At 37.5% G+C, this 18,431-nt stretch overlaps 1 pseudogene; it reads left to right on the top strand.

Moving 5' to 3' along the window:
- Window positions 1–1,434: 1,434 nt before the first annotated feature.
- Window positions 1,435–8,185, top strand: LOC131178369 (uncharacterized; annotated as a pseudogene).
- Window positions 8,186–18,431: the final 10,246 nt, after the last annotated feature.

The following is an 18,431-nucleotide window of genomic DNA, read 5'->3' as shown; positions in this document are numbered from 1 at the left end:
AGTGAATATGAGAGCATTAAATACTCAAGTAAAGGAGGATGTTGGTGATGAATTGTAAAGAGAAACAATTTTTCATACAAGGTGTCTTATCCAAGACAAAGCTTGTAGTGTCATCATTGATGGGGGAAGTTGTGCCAATGTTGCTAGTACTATTTTGGTGCAGAGATTAAGGTTGAGGACATCGAAACACCCTAGACCCTATAAATTGCAGTGGTTGAATGAATGTGGTGAGGTGAAAGTAACAAAACGAGCACTGATTTCCTTTGCAATAGGAAAGTATCAAGATAAGGTTATGTGTGACGTGGTTCCAATGCAAGCTGGCCATTTGATAGAAAGGTGATCCACGATGGGTATAAAAATAGGTATTCTTTTGAAATGAATGGAAGGAAAATCATTTTGGCACCTATGACACCAAAACAGATTTATGAAGACCAAACAAGGCTTAAGCAAGCAATGGGTGAGGAAAAATCAAGAGTGGCCGAAAAGAGAGCAGAGAAGAAAAGAAGGAGTGAAAAGAAATTGAGTGAAAATGTTGTGAGTGAGCAAGACAAGGGTGGTTGTGAGGAAAGAAAAGAGAGTAAAGAAAACATTCCAAGAGTGCTTGAAAAAGGTGAATCTTGAGCAAAAGGAGGCTGTGCGGAAAGAGGGGAGAGAAAATTAAGCTTGTATGCTAAAGGAAGAGATGTGAGGAATGCCATGTTTGCCAACAAGCAAATGTTATTAATTGTGTTTAACGACTCTTGTTTATCCACATCTGACCTTGACCCCAATTTGCCTAGTGTTGTTGTCTCCCTTTTGCAGGAATATGAGGATGTACTACCTGAGGAGATGCCAGCTGGACTACCAGCTATTCGAGGGATTGAGCACCAGATTGATTTTGTACCTGGAGCAGTTATTCCTAACCGTCCAGCCTATAGAAGTAACCCTGAAGAAACCAAAGAATTACAAAGGCAAGTTGAGGAATTGCTAGCTAAGGGATATGTGAGTGAAAGTATGAGCCCTTGTGCTGTACCCATCCTTTTGGTACCAAAGAAAGATGGCACATGGCGCATGTGTGTGGATTGTAGGGCGGTCAACAAAATCACTGTAAAGTATCACCATCCTATACCTAGATTGGATGATATGTTGGATGAACTTTGTGGTGCTTGTGTTTTTACCAAAATTGACTTGAAAAGCGGATATCATCAAATTCGCATGAAAGTAGGTGATGAATGGAAGACTGCATTTAAATCAAAACATGGACTATATGAGTGGTTAGTGATGCCTTTTGGGCTAACTAATGCTCCTAGCACTTTTATGAGATTGATGAATCATGTGTTGCGTGCTTTTATTGGAAAATTTGTTGTTGTTTATTTTGATGATATATTGGTTTACAGTAGAGGCATGAATGAACCGGTTGCACCAATTCCACACCAAGGGCCAATAATTAGAGCAATGGCTAAGAAGCTTCAAGGCTTGGTGCATAAGCACATCACTAAGTCCAAACTCTTGCAAGTATTCGGTTTGGACTTGGAAGAGGGAAGCCAACCTTGCTGTACATTCCTTTGCATATTTGAGGAGCCAAGAGACCAAGTGGCATCCGTCCAAGTTGGCATACATGTGGCAGCCACCTCAGCAAATCCATCCTAGTTGGCATCCAATGTGGCGTCCATGTGGAGTGCCTAGGTGGCAGCACAATTGGCAGCCCATCTCCACCAACTTTTTGAAGATGCTTTTGTCCATTTTGCAAAGATTGAAAGCCATAACTTTGTCCAAGAGCTCCAGCCATGCTTCAACTATTTATAGGAAAAGCAAAGTTACTACTTTTAACTTCAAGACAAAACATCTCTTTTCAGATTGTCTCTCATTTGTAGGCTGCCAAATCTGACTTTTCTATTAATGTTTGAACTTTGTATCTATTTTTGGTCAGATTGGTGTATTAACCAAGACTTGCACATGTCCCATGGTTGTAGAAATGTCTTGGCAGAATACACCAACCCATATTAGCCTTCTTTTGTTTCATTTAGAGAACAGAATTCATATGTTAATCTTTTGAGCAAAATTGCTGGAGCTTTGCTTTAAAGTTCTTCTTAGAACTCTCTCTATTTTTCTTAGAAAATTCTTGCCTTGATTTGTTAAGTTTTATTATATGTTCAAGGTTGTTCATCAGCATAGGTGAATTGGTCTTGTTCTTGGCTGTCTTTCTTGGGAATTATATTTTCATTTCTCCATCTTCAAGGTGAAGGGTTGAAGGTTCAAGGGAGTTTCTTGGCTTGTTTTGAAGACGGTCCTTTAGTCTTTCTTCTTAGTGGAATCAGCTACTAAGGGTAGAAACCGTATCATTTGGTATCAGAGCTTAGTTTCTCTTCAAAACAGGTTGGTCATCCATTTTGTTGTGTTCTTGTTTTCTCCTTTCTCCTTTTTTATCTTCCTTGTGTTTCGGCCTTGAAGGTTCTTCAAGTCCTTGTGTTTTCTGGTGTTTGTAAGAAAATCTGAACATATTCAGGGCTTAGTAGTGAGTTTACACTCAATACTACTAATCTTAGGGTATATTAGAGGCTTTCTTGCATCTGTCCTTGTTTCCCTAGTTTTGTCACATTTGTGTTTTTTTTTCCTACCTTAAGCCTTTTCCTCACAACCTGGTTATTTGCATCTTTGTGTCTTGTGAAGTGTGTTATTGAAGTGTTTAGTGTTGGATGTATCTGTTGTGTGGTTACATGATATAAAAAAAAAAAAAGAATAAAAAGAAAGAAAAAAAAAAGGTGCTAAAGTGTATGTTTGAGTGCTGGAATATTGTAAGTTCAATATTTCTATTTAGTGGCTGTTTTGGGGGAGGTATAACTAAACCAACCCAGAAAATTCTAAAACTTCATTGGGGTGATTTGTAGACAAAATTAAGCCTAGAAATCAAGTTTGGTGTAAAAATTCTACCGTTTACTTGGTGAACCAAATTTAGCACTTATTAGGCCAATTTGGAGTCCAAAACTTCAAGGTGCTTTCTGGAACCTCTAGACTTGATTTTCCTACTAAAACTATGTCTTGTTGCTGCTCTTAAAACAGTTTTACAAAATTCCAAATTTGCCTTTTTCGACTCCTATTTCACTTCATTGCTCTAGAGCTTGGTGTCTTCATTTCTTGCTTCAAGTGTCATAACAAACACTTATTCCACACGTTTTGCTTGAGTTTGTGCTTGAACATATATTAAAACTTGATTTAAACTTGCTAGAATTGCATTAGTTCTAACAAGCACTTGGTAAGCTAGCTTGAGTGGAAAAAGGCATTGAGTGGCAAGAACTTCAAGAGGGTAAAAGCCTATAAACTGAGTACAAACACTTGAGTGACCAAAATTGAGTGAAATTGTGAGGTTGTTTTCTGTTTTGCTAATTTTTTTGTGCAGGTGTTAAAAATGTCACAAGAACAAACTAGTGGGCTTAATATGGATAATCCTTTTTACCAACAAGCACTTGTTCAGCATTTGGAAAGAATTGGTAGACAATTGAGCAACCTAGCTGACCGAATTGAAAGAATTGAGCAGAATAGTGGGAATGGTAGACAAAACACAAATGAGGGGCAGAATAGGACTAGGGGATCTAGAGTGAACAATGCACCACCTATAGATGATTGGGGGGATGAAAATGATGATGATTCTGATGAAGAGGATGACCAGCACTCTGCTGCACATGATGACCACCATAGACCGAGAGGGATGAGAGGTAATAGGGGTGGAAGAGGTGGAGGCAGAAACTTGAGAAGAGGTGATATGGAGGAAGCAAGAGGGAGAGGGAGAGTGGATGGTAACATTAGTGGGATCAAGATGAAAATTCCACCATTCCAAGGCAAAGCCAATCCGGATGCATATTTGGAGTGGGAGAGGAAGGTGGATCTCATTTTTTATTGTCACAATTATAGTGAGGAAAAGAAGGTGAAGCTTGCAGTAGTTGAGTTTACAGATTATGCCATAGTTTGGTGGGATCAATTGCTCACTAAAAGAAGGAGAAATGGGATGAGGGGTGTTGAAACTTGGGATGAGATGAAGCAAATCATGAGGGACAGATTTGTACCTCAACATTACTATAGGGAGTTGCACCAAAGGTTGCAAGGGCTGGTGCAAGGAAACAAAAGTGTGGAAGAATATTTCAAGGAGATGGAGATGGCTATGATAAGAGCCAATGTAGAGGAGGATAGGGAAGCCACTATGGCTAGGTTCCTAAAGGGGCTGAATCTTGATATTGCCAACATAGTGGAGCTACAACACTATGTAGAGCTTGATGACATGTTAAATATGGCAATCAAGATAGAAAAACAACTAAAGAAGAAGAAAGCATTCAAGATGGGTGTAGGTATGAATTCGAGCAACAATGCTCCATGAAAACCGAATTGGAAGAAGGGTGAAACTTATGATTCCAAGGCTGTTTCTAAGGAAAAGAAAGAGGAGACTAGGGGTGGAGAAAAGCCTAGTGTGACTGAGAAAGGCAAGGGACAGAATACCTCTACTTGGAAGAACTAGGGATATCCAATGTTTTAGGTGCCTAGGGAAGGGACATTATGCATCTCAATGTCCTAACAAGAGGGTGATGGTGATGAGGCAGAATGGGGAGATCGAATCAGAAGATGATGATGTTGATGATGATGATGCTAGTGAGAGTATGCCTCCTTTGGAGGAAGCTAGTGATGTAGAGCATGCCGTGGGAGGTAATATTCTGGTGGTTAGGCGTGCACTAAGTGCACAAGCAAAGGAAGAAGAGGGAGATGCACTACAAAGGGAAAATATTTTCCACACTAGATGCTTGGTGAATGGTAAAACTTGTAGCATGATTGTAGATAGTGGTAGTTGTGTGAATGTTGCCAGCACACTCATGGTTGCGAAGCTTGGCATGTGCACCATGAAGCATCCTAGACCATACAAGTTGCAATGGCTGAATGAATGTGGGGAAATTAAAGTGAACAAGCAAGTGATGTTGGCTTTTTCTATTGGAAGGTATAAGGATGAGGTGTTGTGTGATGTGGTGCCAATGCATGCTGGACATATTTTGCTAGGGAGACCATGGCAATATGATAGGAAGGTAGTGCATGATGGATTTAGGAATAGGTACTCCTTTGATCATGATGGACGAAGGGTTACTTTAGCAGCATTATCACCCGCACAAGCTTTTGAAGATCAATTAAGGATAAAACAGACCATGAATGAGCAAAAACAAAGAGAGGCCAAGCTAAGAGTGCAAAAAGAGAGAGAAAGAAAGAAAAGAAAGAGAGGAAAAAGTAAGAGGGAAAAATGAGGAAGAGAAAGAGAAGAGAGAAAATTCCAAAAGAGTAAAACCAACAGGAAAGGGCTCGGGGAAAAATGAGAGTTGTGAGAAGAGTGGAGAGAATAAAGTCAGTTTGCTAGCAAAAGCCAAGGATGTGAGGACTGCATATTTTTCTAGTCTGCCAATGGCTTTGCTAATTTGTAAGGGAGCTTACACCAATGTTTCTAACCTTGACCAATCCATTCCTGGTTGTGCTTTGCCCTTGTTGCAGGAGTTTGAGGATGTCTTCCCTGAAGAAATACCTAATGGGCTACCACCCATTAGAGGCATAGAGCACCAAATAGATTTTGTGCCTGGCGCTGTAATCCCAAATAGGCCAGCCTATAGGACCAATCTGGAAGAGGCTAAGGAACTTCAAAGACAAGTGGAGGAGCTTCTAGCAAAAGGCCATGTTAGGGAGAGCATGAGCCCATGTGCCGTACCTGTTCTTTTGGTGCCAAAAAAAGATGGGAGCATGCGCATGTGTGTGGATTGTAGAGCAATCAACAAAATCACTGTAAAGTATAGACATCCCATACCTAGACTTGATGATATGCTTGATGAGTTGCATGGTGCATGCATATTTTCTAAAATTGACTTAAAGAGTGGTTATCACCAAATTCGCATGAAATTAGGAGATGAATGGAAAACTGCCTTTAAGACTCAATATGGACTATATGAATGGTTAGTCATGCCATTTGGCTTGACCAATGCACCTAGTACATTTATGAGGCTTATGAACCATATGTTGTGTGCTTTCCTTGGAAAATTTGTTGTGGTGTATTTTGATGATTTCCTAGTATATAGCCAAAATATGCATGATCATTTGCTGCACTTGAGGCAAGTCTTTGAGGTGTTGAGAAAAGAGCACTTGTATGCCAATCTTAAGAAATGCACTTTCTGTATGGATAATTTATTTTCTTAGGATTTGTGGTGAGTGGCAAGGGAATTGAGGTTGATGAGGACAAGGTAAGAGCCATTAGAGAGTGGCCTACACCTAAGTCCGTGAGTGATGTGAGGAGCTTCCATGGGTTGGCTAGTTTTTATAGGAGATTTGTAAAGGACTTCAGTACCATAGCCTCACCCTTGATTGAAGTTGTAAAAAAGAATGTGGGATTCAAGTGGGGGGAAGAACAAGAGCATGCATTTAATTCACTCAAGGAGAAATTGTGTTCTGCACCTTTACTTGCTTTACCTGATTTTTCTAAAACTTTTGAGATTGAATGTGATGCCTCTGGAGTGGGTATTGGAGCTGTTTTGAAGCAGGAAAGGAGACCGATTGCCTACTTCAGTGAGAAGCTAAGTGGGGCTACATTGAACTACTCCACTTATGACAAAGAGATGTATGCTTTGGTGCGTGCACTTGAGACTTGGCAACACTACTTGTGGCCGAAGGAGTTTGTCATTCATAGTGACCATGAGTCACTCAAGTACTTAAAGGGGCAGAACAAGCTCAACAAGCGCCATGCCAAGTGGAGTGAATTCATTGAAGGTTTCCCATATGTGATTCAATACAAGCAAGGCAAAGAGAATGTGGTGGCTGATGCACTTTCAAGGAGGTACACTTTACTTTCCATGCTTGATGCTAGACTTTTAGGCTTCGAACATGTGAAAGAAATGTATCCTAATGATGATGACTTTGGGAAAGTGTTTGCCTTTTGTGAACATGCTACATATGATAAATTCTATAGGCATAATGGTTTCTTGTTTAGGGAAAATAAATTATGTGTGCCTAAATGCTCAATTAGAGAGTTGCTTGTTAAAGAATCACATGCTGGTGGTTTAATGGGACATTTTGGGGTTGCAAAGACCTTAGAAATTTTAAAGGAACATTTTTATTGGCCACACATGAAGAGGGATGTAGAGAGATTGTGTGCTAGATGTGTGACTTGCATGAAGGCAAAGTCCAAAGTAAGGCCGCATGGTCTATACATGCCATTGAGTGTTCCTAGTGACCTTGGGTAGATTTATCCATGGATTTCATTTTGGGTTTACCTAGGACAAAGAAAGGCCATGATAGTATTTTTGTTGTTATTGATCGTTTTTCCAAGATGGCTCATTTCATACCATGTCACAAGACTGATAATGCATCTTACATTGCTTCTTTGTTCTTTAGGGAGATAGTTAGATTGCATGGCATTCCTAGAACAATTGTTAGTGATAGGGATGTGAAATTTCTAAGCCATTTTTGGAAAGTCTTGTGGGGAAAATTAGGAACCAAACTTTGTTTCTCCACCACTTGCCATCCACAAACGGATGGGCAAATAGAAGTTTTCAATAGGACCGTGGGCACTCTTCTACGTGCAATGATTAACCAAAACTTGAAAGCTTGGGAGGAGTGCATACCATTCATAGAATTTGCATACAACAGGTCTATGCATTCATCTACTGGTTATTCACCATTTGAGCTTGTTTATGGTTTTAACCCACTAACTCCTTTAGATTTGTTGCCTTTGCCTACTAATGAGCTTGCTAGTTTAGATGGAAAAAGGAAAGCTGAAATGGTGAAACAAATGCATCAAAAAGCAAAGCAACAAATGGAGAAAGTGAATGAGAGGAGGGCAGCCCAAGTTGACAAGGGGAGAAAGAAGATGGTGTTCCAACCTGGTGATCTTGTATGGGTTCACTTGAGAAAGGAGAGGTTTCCTACACAAAGGAAATCAAAACTTCAGCCTAGCAGTGATGGACCTTTTGAAGTGCTAGAGAGAATTAATGACAATGCATACAAGATAAACCTTCCAGGTGAGTATGGTGTAAGTGCTACATTTAATGTGACTGATCTTGCTCCTTTCTATGCAGATGATGACAATTCGAGGACGAATTCTTTCGAAGAGGGAGAGGATGATGAGGAACCGGCTGCACCAATTCCACACCAAGGGCCAATAACTAGAGCAATGGCTAAGAAGCTTCAAGGCTTGTAGCACACATCACCAAGTCCAACCTCTTGCAAGTATTCGGTTTGGACTTGGAAGAGGGAAGCCAACCTTGCTGTACATTTCTTTGCATATTTGAGGAGCCAAGAGACCAAGTGGCATCCGTCCAAGTTGGCATACATGTGGCAGCCACCTCAGCAAATCCATCCTAGTTGGCATCCAATGTGGCGTCCATGTGGAGTGCCTAGGTGGCAGCACAATTGGCAGCCCATCTCCGCCAACTTTTTGAAGATGCTTTTGTCCATTTTGCAAAGATTGAAAGCCATAACTTTGTCCAAGAGCTCCAGCCATACTTCAACTATTTATTGGAAAAGCAAAGTTACTACTTTTAACTTCAAGACAAAACATCTCTTTTCAGATTGTCTCTCATTTGTAGGCTGCCAAATCTGACTTTTCTATTAATGTTTGAACTTTGTATCTATTTTTGGTGAGATTGGTGCATTAACCAAGACTTGCACATGTCCCATGGTTGTAGAAATGTCTTGGCAGAATACACCAACCCATATTAGCCTTCTTTTGTTTCATTTAGAGAACAGAATTCATATGTTAATCTTTTGAGCAAAATTGCTGGAGCTTTGCTTCAAAGTTCTTCTTAGAACTCTCTCTATTTTTCTTAGCAAATTCTTGCCTTGATTTGTTAAGTTTTATTATATGTTCAAGGTTGTTCATCAGCATAGGTGAATTAGTCTTGTTCTTGGCTGTCTTTCTTGGGAATTATATTTTCAGTTCTCCATCTTCAAGGTGAAGGGTTGAAGGTTCAAGGGAGTTTCTTGGCTTGTTTTGAAGACGGTCCTTTGGTCTTTCTTCTTAGTGGAATCAGCTACTAAGGGTAGAAACCGTATCACCTTGTGCTGTACCCGTCCTTTTGGTACCAAAGAAAGATGACACATGGCGCATGTGTGTGGATTGTAGGGCGGTCAACAAAATCACTGTAAAGTATCGCCATCCTATACCTAGATTGGATGATATGTTGGATGAACTTTGTGGTGCTTGTGTTTTTACCAAAATTGACTTGAAAAGCGGATATCATCAAATTCGCTTGAAAGTAGGTGATGAATGGAAGACTGCATTTAAAACAAAACATGGACTATATGAGTGGTTAGTGATGCCTTTTGGGCTAACTAATGCTCCTAGCACTTTTATGAGATTGATGAATCATGTGTTGCGTGCTTTTATTGGAAAATTTGTTGTTGTTTATTTTGATGATATATTGGTTTACAGTAGAGGCATGAATGAACATATGCATCATTTAAGGGTTGTATTCGATGTGTTAAGAAAGGAAAAATTATATGCTAACTTGAAGAAATGTTCATTTTGCATGGAAAAGGTTGTCTTTTTAGGATTTGTCATTAGTGCTAATGGTGTTGAAGTTGATGATGAAAAAATTAGAGCTATTAGAGACTGGCCCATTCCAAAGACTGCATCTGAAGTACGTAGTTTTCATGGACTAGCTAGTTTCTATAGAAAATTTATTAAGAATTTCAGTACCATTGCAGCACCATTGAATGATCTTGTCAAAAAGAATGTTAATTTTGTTTGGGAACAGAAACAAGATGATGCTTTTCACAAAATTAAAGAGATGTTATGTTCCGCTCCTGTGTTGGCTTTACCTGATTTTTCTAAAACTTTTGAGATTGAGTGTGACGCATCAGGAATAGGTATTGGAGCCGTTTTAATGTAGGAAAAGAGACCAATAGCATACTTTAGTGAGAAGCTTAATGGAGCAGCTTTAAACTATTCTACATATGACAAGGAGTTGTATGCATTGGTACGTGCCTTGGAAACATGGCAACATTATCTTTGGCCAAAGCAATTTGTCATCCACACAGATCATGAGTCATTGAAGCATATCAAGGGGCAAAATAAGTTGAGTAGGCGTCATGCAAAATGGGTTGAGTTCCTTGAGACCTTCCCATATGTGATTCAATACAAACATGGGAAAGAAAATGTGGTGGCTGATGCCTTATCTCGAAGGTATAACCTTCTTTCCCTTCTTGATGCAAAGTTATTAGGATTCGAATATGTGAAAGAATTATATGCTGAAGATGATGACTTTGCTAGAGTGTATGCAGCTTGTGAAAAGAATGCTTTTGAGAAGTTTTATAGGCATGATGGATATTTGTTTAGAGAAAATATATTGTGTGTGCCTAAGAGTTCCATGCGTGAATTACTTGTGAATGATTCTCATGCTGGTGGATTAATGGGTCATTTTGGTGTTGCCAAAACTTTAGATGTATTGAAGGAACATTTTTATTGGCCGAATATGAAAAGAGATGTTGAAAGAGTATGTGCTAGGTGCATTATGTGTGCTAAGGCTAAATCTAGAGTTTTGCCACAAGGTTTGTATACACCTTTGCCTACTCCTAGTGATCCTTGGGTTCATTTGTCTATGGATTTTGTTTTGGGATTACCTAGGTCTAAACAAGGCCATGATTCAATTTTTGCTGTTGTTGACAGGTTTTCAAAAATGGCACATTTTATTCCACGCCATAAAACTGATGATGCTACAAATGTTGCAAATTTATTTTTTAGAAATATTGTTAGGTTGCATGGCATACCTAAGAGTTTAGTTAGTGATAGGGATGTTAAATTCCTTAGTCACTTTTGGAAGGTTTTGTGGGGAAAATTGGGCACCAAGTTGTTATTTTCCACCACTTGTCACCCACAAACCGATGGTCAAACTGAAGTAGTAAATAGGACACTAACTACTCTTTTGCGTGCTGTGGTTAAGCAAAATTTGAAGTCATGGGAAGATTGCATTCCACTTGTTGAATTTGCATACAATAGAAATGTGCATTCTTCTACTGGCTATTCTCCATTTGAAATTGTGTATGGTTTCAATCCTTCAACTCCTTTGGATCTTTTACCTTTGCCTGTGAACGAGCTTGCTAGTTTAGATGGAAAAAGAAAAGCATAATTGGTGAAGAAAATCCATGAACAAGCCAAGCTTCAAATTGAAAAGAACAATGAAAAATATGCTAGTCAAGCCAACAAAGGAAGGAAGAAAGTCACATTTCAACCTGGAGATTGGGTATGGGTTCACTTGCGTAAAGAAAGGTTTCCCTCTCGAAGGAAATCAAAATTACAACCAAGATGTGATGGACCTTTCCAAGTGCTGACCAAAATTAATGATAACGCTTACAAAATAAACCTGCCTGGTGAGTATAATGTCAGTGCCACCTTCAATGTTGCTGATTTATCTCCTTGTGTTGATGCAGGAACAGATTCGAGGACGAATCCTTTTGAAGCGGAGGGGAATGATGAGAATCAAGCTACATCCACGACAAAGGATTTCATCGAAGGTCCAATTACTAAGGCTAGAGCAAAATCACTTCAGAATTTAATTTGTGAAATCATAAGGAGCAAGGATTATAAGATGGAATGGCATGAAGAAAAATGTAAATGATTAAATTTGGTGAAAATTATGCTTAGAAGTGACCAGGTGTCATGTGGAGCATTAGATTACATGGAATAACCTGTGGACATGCATGCACCAGATCCAACCCATGTACATGTATCTGCTGGCACCTTTTTTCAAGGAATATTCCATCTGTTATAACCACCTCTCTTTTGGACTTAAATGCCCTTATTTGCTGCTGTATTAAATTTACTTTTTGTAAGGAGTTTTTAGTCTTTTGATAGATTAATTTTTGTTTGGACTTAAAACTCCTTACAGCTGTTACTAAAGTAGGGATATTTTTGTCTTTAGCTTTGAAGCCAAGAGGCTATAAATACAAGTGTAATGAGAGAGTGGAGGACACACTTTGAATATTAATGAGAGATTGTTTCTGCTCATTTAGTGAGTAAATTGGCTGTTGCCTTTGTTCTTGTAAAGCTAATTAACTTGCTGAGATTCTATCTTGGAAGGTTTAATGTGCATAATATTCTTGGTTTATTCATTCTCCATATGAATTAGGTCAAGAATCCCATTTCTGATATTTTCTTTGAATTACACAACAATCTGATTGTGCTGGTTCAAAGATTCAAATTCATACATCTTGATTCGGTGCTTTCCATATTGTTCATTTAATTCTTGAATGTGGGTTTTCAAGTTACCAATTACTTGAAGGTTCACATCATTTAGGATCACCAAGCAAGCGAGTGTATTTTGATCTGAAATTGAGTAGGCAAATGCAACCCAATAGTGACTGATTGCTGCTAGAATTTCCGGCTTTTCTTGACAGGATTAGAATGAAAACCAAATTTAATCGTGTCTGCCGCAAAATTTTGGTTCCCCACACAAACGGTTAAATTTTGAGCTGAGATTTTTAGGAATTTCTGGGCTGATTTGCAATGTGAACTTAATTTGATTGGGTCTGCCGCAAAATTTTGGTTCTCCACACAAACGAAAGAATTTTAACATCTCCGGAGCTTCGGCTCATTTAACATCTTTACATTTTATTTCTTTAATTTCTCCTTAATTCTTCTTAGTCATTATTTAGGTTATTTATGACTCCTCACTCTAGTTTAAATATAGTTTCAGATATTCTGGCTGTCCAGATAGACATTGGTCACCAGACTAGTAGAATGTACAGACTACGTAAAATGAGGGCATTACACCTCTTTCCCTCTAACAAAAATTTCTTCCTCAAAATTTACTTGATGCAAACAGTTGAGGGAACTGTTGCCTCATCGTCTCTTCACTTTCCCAAGTTACCTCTTCGATATTATGGTGCCTTCAAAGCACTTTCACTAGTGGAATCCGTTTGTTTCGCAGTTTTTTCACTTTCTATGCTAGGATCCTTATTGCTTCCTCTTCATATGTCAAATCTGGTTTTATTTTAATTTCTTCCATTGATATGATATGTGAAGGGTCTGATCGGTATCTCGTTATCATTAAGATGTGAAACACATTATGGATCTTGTCCAGCTCTAGTGGTAAAGCTAGCCTGTAGGCTACTTGACCCACACGTTCAATGACTTCATATGGCCCAATAAACCTATATCTTAACTTACCCTTTTTCCCAAACCTCAATAATTAGTTTCATGGTGATACTTTGAGAAACACCTAATCGCCAACATCAAATTCTATGTCTTTTCTCTTTAGGAAAGCATAGGACTTCTGTCTGTCTACCACTAACCAGGCTCTGATACCACTTGAGAGTGAAGGATCTAAAGTAGCACGTGGCGTTGTGTCTAGAAGTTGCTCTACCTTCCACCAATGAAGGGCTTAAGCGTTTTCTAGTGAAACATTTTATACCACTTTGTCTAACTGGAACTGTATGAACCAGCTAAACTTCCTTTGCCTATTTTCATATAATAAGGCTCCAGTCCAGGCTTGCATATAATCAAAATAATTAAAGTATCTGGGTTTTTCGAAATTTAATTCCTTTTGCTTGAACAGAGAATCTCCCCAATCATCATAGGATATTATCCTTCTAATTATGAATTTGCTGAATGCCCACTCATTAGCGGACCTTTCTGTGGGAGAAAAGATAACCGAATCAGTTTCGGCTAAGATGGCTTAGTAATAAGCGTAGTCCTTGGGTAAATAAGGATTCACTGTATGATGCTCAGTGTAAAAATTGGCAACCTCATAAGGTTTTAGGTCCTTATGCTTTTTATCCATTGGCATAAGGAAATAGTAGCTGATAGGGATGTAGGGGTAATTAACCTCTTTTGCATTATTAGCTTCGATGCTGACAGCATAAGCATCTTCTCTGAGCTTATCCACCATTTTAGGCGGAGGAGGCGATACCTCATTGGTTCGCTTTGAGGGAGTCATTGGTGCCTTTGAACTCATGTCTTATAAGAAATTCACGAGTTAAAAAATCAGGCAAAGAATTATTTTCTCCCTTAATAAATTCTATATCTAAGTCAAATGCAGATAAGATGCCTTGCCATCTAGCGAAGATTTATTTTGAAGCAATGTTTTTAACATCTTTTAAGAGTATCTCTTTAGCACTCTTACAATCAACCCTTATAAGGAATTTCTGATTTAATAAATCGATTTAAACTTTTATATACAGAGAACTATAGATAAGATCTCTTTTTTAACAGTAGAGTAATTAACTCTTGGTCCTGTCCATATACCGCTGGTAAATTTAGGTTTCTTTATTGGCAATTTTTTTTTTTAGAATGCCTCCGTATCCTTTGTCAGATGCCTCTGTTTTCACTATTTTAAAGGCTTCAGGATGAGGAATAGCCAAACAGGGTAATGATTTGACTCTTTGTTTTATTTTTTTAACAGATAAGGTGTGTTCTTGGGTCTAGGGTATTGGATTCTTTTTCAGTCTTTGAAAAAGTGGCTTGGCATCTTGTGCTAAACTTTTATAAAAGTCAGCAACATAATTGAGGCTACCTAAAAATCTTTGTAATTGTGTTTTGTCTTTTATTTCGTCAGGAAATTTATCGGCAAACTCAATGGCTCGATCTATGGGAATAATAGATCATTCTTCTTTGTTATGTCCTAAAAATCTTACTTTAGTCTGGAAGAGTTTTATCTTCTTGGCTGAGACTACTAAACCATTTATTTTTACTACTTTGATAAACACATTTAAGTGCTTAAAATGTTGATCTATTGGTCTGGAGAAAATAAGAATATCATCAATGTATACTATTGCAAATGCTGAATAAGCATTAAATATTTCGTTCATAATCTTTTGAAATTCTGATGGGGCATTTTTAAGCTCAAACGGGCTTTGACTTTTTCTAATAAGCCCTTTTGCTTCGAGGTCAGCAATTTCCTGTTTACAGATTTCTCTAGGTGTCTTGGACCCATTGCAATAGGCCTGGCCTTGGTTGGTATCATCTTTTCATCAAAGTTGGGCTCATATGGTAGATTAACCACATGTCTTTTTCTAGCCCAGAAGGCATTAGGAATGTCAGCACAAATGCTGTTAAGCATTTCATCATGTAAACTTTTGATTTTTCTTTGTATTTTAGGTTCATTAAACTTTTCTTCCATGGTTTTGTATTCTACTTCTCTTTTTAGAGAATTTATAAATTTTTCTTTACTCTTGATGTTACTTTTAAGCACATCAATTTCTCTTTCTATTGGTAAAGAGATAAATTCAAAAATAATCTCTTTTCCCTCTATTTCAGAAACAATTCCCTTTTCTGTTATTGATTTAATTGGGTAAAGCATATGTAGAAATGGGTTTCCTAATATTACTGGGTGAGATAATCCTTTTACTAGAATAAAGGGGATTTCAAAACATATTCCCTGGTTACAGACAACCGTGTCTAATAATTTAAACCTTACACTCATCTTGCTACTATCTGCTGTATGTAATTCCTCTATAGTTTTAGAGAAATATTTTGAGGGTACTAATCCTTCATTTATACAGCATAAATCGGTGCCTGAATCTATTAAGGCTATTGTACTAAATAAGTACTCCTTTTAAACAACTATGGTAATTCTTGTATGCCATTTGTGGGTGATAACTCGATCTATTCTATTAACATACTGAAGGTTATTAACACGATTAGTATTGATGAGAATCAAGCTACATCCACGACAAAGGATTTCATCCAAGGTCCAATTACTAGAGCTAGAGCTAAATCACTTCAGAATTTAATTTGTGAAATCATAAGGAGCAAGGATTATAAGCTGGAATGGCATGAAAAAAAATGTAAAGGATTAAATTTGGTGAAAATTATGCTTAGAAGTGACCAGGTGTCATGTGGAGCATTAGATTACATGGAATAACCTGTGGACATGCATGCACCAGATCCAACCCATGTACATATATCTGCTGGCACCTTTTTCAAGGAATATTCCATATGTTATAACCATCTCTCTTTTGGACTTAAATGCCCTTATTTGCTGCTGTATTAAATTTACTTTTTGTAAGGAGTTTTTAGTCTTTTGATAGATTAATTTTTGTTTGAACTTAAAGCTCCTTACAGCTGTTACTAAAGTAGGGATATTTTTGTCTTTAGCTTTGAAGCCAAGAGGCTATAAATACAAGTGTAATGAGAGAGTGGAGGACACACTTTGAATATTAATGAGAGATTGTTTCTGCTCCTTTAGTGAGTAAATTGGCTGTTGCCTTTGTTCTTGTGAAGCTCATTAACTTGCTGAGATTCTATCTTGCAAGGTTTAATGTGCATAATATTCTTGGTTTATTCATTCTCCATATGAATTAGGTCAAGAATCCCATTTCTGATATTTTCTTTGAATTACACAACAATCGGATTGTGCTGGTTCAAAGATTCAAATTCATACATCTTGATTTGATGCTTTCCATATTGTTCATTTAATTCTTGAATGTGGGTTTTCAAGTTACCAATTACTTGAAGGTTCACATCAAGTATTATCTTTAACCTTATCTTCTTCTTCTTCTTCTTGCTCAGCTATTAGCGGAGATTCATTTTTTACTTCGAGTAAAACTACTCTTTCTTTTAAGTGATGTAATTTAGTTTTTACCGAATTAATTTCTTGTCTTAATTCTTTTATTGTAGGTTCTCTTAGCATTTTAGCCGCTTTAATGTTTTCCATAATTTCTTTAAGATCATATGTATTTTTATTCTCTTCAATTTTCTTTTCTAAAAGACTTTTATCCCTATACAAAGTTAAATATTCTTTTAACTTATTTCGTCTCTCTTCTTGGTCTTCAATCTTGTCTATAAGACCTAAGATTAAATTTTCTTCTTTAGTTAAGGTACACAGACCATTTAAGGTACTTAGTGACTTGTAATAGTCACAATTTCCATCACACTCTGATTGTTTATTAGATTCACTAGAAGATTCTTCAGAAGTATAGTCTATTGCATTAACTTCTAAGTCTTCAGGCTCACTATCATTTAAGAATATTTTTATCAATGATTCTTTAAGATTTTCATCGATTGACAGAGCTTGTGTTTGCTGTTTTACTCTACATCTATTAGCGCAGTGTCCTGGTTTTCCGCGTTTATAACAGACTATTTCAGACTCTGTTTTCTTCTTTTTAGAAGATTTTGTTTTCTTTTTTGGAGTTTTTCTATTAGATGATTCACCTTTTTCTTTCTTGTAATACCTTTTAGTATTATAGATTTTCTTTTTACCTTTTCCTATTTTCCTGCCCCCTTTAACTTTTCTTTTATAAGGAAAAGTTATGGGTGGAAGTCCTATTTGTTCACAGAAATCACCGAGTATTCTTTTACCAGTGAGTTTTTCTTTTTGCATTTGTCTATGAATTTTTAATTCATTGCATAATGCTACTCCTGCAGAAACTACTTCTGAAGCTAGTTCTCCATAAGTATAATGGTTATATGGAAGGGCTCCATCATTTTTGTCTCTAATTTGTTTCTTAACTCGTTCAGCAAATAACGAGGGCAACCCAGAAATAAAATTTTCTTTCCAAAAGTCAAATTGATGATCTTCCCTAGTAAAGATAAGGGCAAAAAAGGTATCTTTATACCATTTAAAATGATGTCACAAATCAGGACATCTTAAGTTCATTAACTGTTCCTGGGACGTATCCCTGTATAAGCTAGCCGATCCTATGAAGTGCATACCTATGGTGTATAACAAGGTATTGACACAATCTGAGACCATAGTGGCACCCTCAGTTCGTAATTCTATTTTAACAGCGTTAACAACTTGCGCTTTTCCTTCTTCAGATAAAGAAAAGTCTCACCAACCTCTTAGTTGGCCAGTAAAGCCAGCTATGATGGCTTTTGCTATTGCTTGATCAGTGTTTCCTTTGGTTCTTGCAGCCATGGCATACATGGTCATAAACTGGATAATATTTTTGATTTGATAATCAGAAAGTCCATCTATGTTCCATTCTACAATTGAAGTTCCATCATATTGTACGTAATTATAACTTGTATCTTCAAATTTTAAATTAATTGGAGATGGCCTAGGATAATAAGGCTTCATTTCCACCGTAGTCCCTAACTTAAGGGAAGAAGCCACAAAAATAATTTCTCCAAAAGGAACCACAACCTTCTTTGTCACAGACTTAGGAAAAGGAAACTTAATAGTTCCAAAATCCATTGAGTGGGAATAGGTTAAACTACCTGAAAATTGGATATTACAAGAAGCAATTCCTCCTAAAAAGGAATAGTCAAGTGATCTTGAATCAATAGTAGAAACAAACCAAGGAACTGTAGCAATATCTTTTGCTAGGACAAGGTCAAGACATTCATTCTTTGGTAGGTCAGTAATTTCAGAACCAATCCCACCTAGATCTTCGTTTTTAGGAATAGAACCTTTGGGCAGAACAAATTCAATCGGAATGAATAGAGGCGACATTTAGGATATTTTAAAGCTGCTTTTGACTGAAGGAAAACTTATTAGTTGTGC

Source organism: Hevea brasiliensis, chromosome 3 (genome assembly GCF_030052815.1).
Source record: "Hevea brasiliensis isolate MT/VB/25A 57/8 chromosome 3, ASM3005281v1, whole genome shotgun sequence".
In the NCBI taxonomy this organism is placed as follows: Eukaryota; Viridiplantae; Streptophyta; class Magnoliopsida; order Malpighiales; family Euphorbiaceae; genus Hevea; species Hevea brasiliensis.
The sequence above is the reverse complement of the archived record's forward strand: the minus strand, read 5'-3'. Positions and strand labels throughout refer to the sequence as shown.